The sequence below is a fragment of the Cynara cardunculus genome (genome assembly GCF_001531365.2).
Source record: "Cynara cardunculus var. scolymus isolate 2C chromosome LG 17, CcrdV1, whole genome shotgun sequence".
NCBI classification, from domain to species: Eukaryota; Viridiplantae; Streptophyta; class Magnoliopsida; order Asterales; family Asteraceae; genus Cynara; species Cynara cardunculus.
This window is the reverse complement of record NC_037544.1, coordinates 2,911,842-2,915,517: the sequence shown is the minus strand read 5'-3', so window position 1 is coordinate 2,915,517 and position 3,676 is coordinate 2,911,842.

The following is a 3,676-nucleotide window of genomic DNA, read 5'->3' as shown; positions in this document are numbered from 1 at the left end:
ATATATATATATATATATATATATATATATATATATATATATATATATATTTTAAAAGTCGACCCATTGATAAGCCTTCAATGGGGTATGCAATAATCATAATAGAGTGGAATGCATTATGCAAATGATATGTCATTTCCTTCCCCTTCCAAAAAAAAAAAAAAAAGATAACATAACTCTGAGTTATTCCCAACGTCTCTTGTAAACAGGTATTTTAGTTATGTAATTATCAATTAAAAACATTTATTAAATTACTTATCAGATCAAATACTGTGTTTTTAAACAAACAAATATCTTATCAGTATTTTCAACCAGAAGAAAAAATAATGTACGTAATAAACCGTCTCCAATCTACCATATAATACATCATGTGTGTTGCCTAGTGATCGTTAGCTGCCATATCTTTATTTGCATCTATCTGTTGGATTTTGTAATAAGGTCCATTTCAAAATTACAAAAAACTATATCTGATTTGAAAAGGTACGGTTGTCGAATTATAACAATAAAAACTCACAACTCCAACCACATATTTTGACATCAGTAACAATCGAAAACGTTCACTGTTGATGCAACTTCTTTTGTTTTTGCATGTCTAATCCTTACAAGTTGGTGTCGTGTTTCGTGCCATGTCTTCGTTGGTGTCGTGTTTCGTGCCATGTCTTCAAGCTGTTAAAAATTATTCATGAAATATTTATGTAATATATAATTAGATGTTACTGTTAACAAACTTATGGACAAATCATCGACATCGAAAAGTTGTGGTGTTGCAGGTGTTATGTATGTGTATGTCGACATTCATATGGTTCGATATAAAACTTCTACAGTTTTGCACTTTACATAAATTATCGTTCATAAAAAAATAACAGCATAGTGAACAAACGTTCATTATTCTGATTTCATATTAATTTTGATCGGTAACCACTAACGTTATAACTTCTAATGACGGTTTTGAGAAGCTTCTAACACCCCCGAGCAATGAAGTCTAGCCGATTCCAACACCCCCGAGCAACGAAGTCTAGATGAATACAGATTATCTTTATGTGTCGAGTGCCTAGAGTAGTAGTGCTTGACTTTAATATCATACGTGCTTACACAAGTCTAGTCGATATAGGACACTAACAACAATAAGACAAAATGTCAAGTTTTATTTCTTATAATATTAAATTAAAAACACCTGATGTCACCGTGTGGAAAGGCCCCCAGTCAAAAACCAAAAAACTTTGTTGACTAACTTAAATTTTCTATTTTCACTCTCGTCTTACATGGTTTCCCCCGTAGTCCCATATGGTCATATGTTTCCCCCAAGTTCCATCCAACATGCCCCCTCCAATTAATTTCCTGGATCCGCCACTGACTATCCACATCCACCAGCATAGTTTCTTATGCGATTTCTTAACAAAAAAATTTGGTGGTTGTGATTATGATTTTTTTTAATAGAAAAATAGTTTTTAGTAATTGTTAATATCAGATCAATACATTAAAGGACATTTGGCCTAGTGGTATGTAATTTTTTTATAGAAGATTAGAGATTCAAACCTCACCAAAGATGAAAAGAAAATATGTGAGTTTGTTTGCTTTATTTGCCGTATATAATGTTATATAAATATAACACCAATACCTTTTGCTAATATGTCAGTGAATAATATAAAACATATGATTTATGTCACATCATGTTTTTTGATATTTTAGGAAATATATTTATAAAAAAACATTGTATGAATAATCTATTAAATTAAATTTTATTTAATTCATTAAATTTATATTTGTTGGTGGTCTAACATGCTATCATGTAAAGTTGAAGGCCAAATAATTTTTGGTGACGTGTGATATAATGAGGACATTGATGTACGACCAATATATATATATTTGTGTCGTTTGTCACCACTACCAAAAATGGTGTCTCCATTTCCATCCATTTATTACCAATTCCATCTTATCATCAATTGTCGTTTTTTCATCTCATAATTAAAGGTAAAATAAAAAATTGAAAACTTACTTTTAAAAGTGAGCACTTATTTGGTCTAAACAGAGTACTCACAAATTTCTACTATAATTTGTCCCGAAATATGTGTCTGCTTTAAAAAATAAGGGATCGTTTACTAAACGCTTACCCGGTAGGTGTTTACCGAGCAATTTTCCTCACCGGACGAATATGACAAGACCCAAGAATCTTATCTGGTAAGAGCAATGATAAAGATAGAGTCTTACCCGGTAAGTGAGGGTGACGACTCTTATCCGGGTAAGCGCTTACTATATATATTGTTGTATACGATACCATTTTGATGTATTGTAATTTTACACAAAAAATAAATTATAATGTTGGTTTCTAACGGTAAGCACTTACCGGGTAAGCATTTAGGTAAACAGTCCCTAAGTGTCCATCTTCCCATTTTACCCTTAATTATGAGATTGAGAAAATTTAACTCTATTATTAACATTAAGAAAAAGTCACTTAGTTGATCACAATAAAACTTCTAAAATGTTTAAATATTATAATAAAATACGCTTTAGAATTTAAGTTTATAGAAACAAACTACAAAATGTTTATAAGACGTTTTTGGCCATTTTAACAAATTCTTTTATGACGCTTTTAAAATAAAATGTCGCATCACCTATTTTTATAAAACACTTTTGAGAAAATGTCATATAAACTCATCTTTCATAGAACATTTATGTTTGTATGACAATTTTTCAAATAGTATCGTATAAAATAACTAATACCAAACTTTATTTTAAAATCGTTCTGAAATTTGTTGAAACACCTAAAAATGTCCTATAAACCTATCGTAAAACTGTTAGATATTTCGTTTTCTTATTATTTATATTAGCTAATTGTCAAATAATTTAACTTTTTTATGATATATTTCAAAATCAAATATTAAATTTAACTTAGACAATAATTGTTTAGAAAGTACATATATATATATATATAATACATACATACATATATATATATATATATATATATATATATATTAGAAAGGTACTCGTGCATTAATAAGTTGTACTTATGCACAATTTACTTCTAATCTTGAATTTTAAGTAATGTACATTAATAAACAGTACTTTATGTATAAAAAATGTTTTTAAGAGTTTTTGTCAAATGCTTTATAATATAATATATATATATATATATTAAAATATTTAGTTAAACCTAATAAAAGAAATGTTTGTTTGATGACATTTATTTTCTTTTATTTCTACAGCTGAATTTGCATGATTGATTATACAATATTCTAAAAGCAACTGGTATGAATTTTAGAGGTTGTTTGTTTACTTTTTAATAGTTCTATTAAGAGACAATTTATGAATCGTTAAGAAGTGAATCTTGTTTGGTAAATTTTTTTTACCTCTTAATGGTTCTAAAACTCTCTGAATGATTTTGTATTTTGGGTTTTTCTTAACCATTCATCACCCTAATGTTACTCTTAATAATTACCAAATAATTATATTTCATTTTACGTTATATAATAAGAGCATCTTAATTATTCTGACTACTTAATCATTCTGTACTAAATCATTTAGCAACTGCCAAACAACCCTTATATTAAAATGTATATTTGGTTCGAAATAGAAAATGAAAATGAAAAAGAATAATTTTATAAATAATAATGAAAATATTTGAGTTTTTAGATAATAATTTTATCATTTTATATAAAATTAAACAGTTATTTTT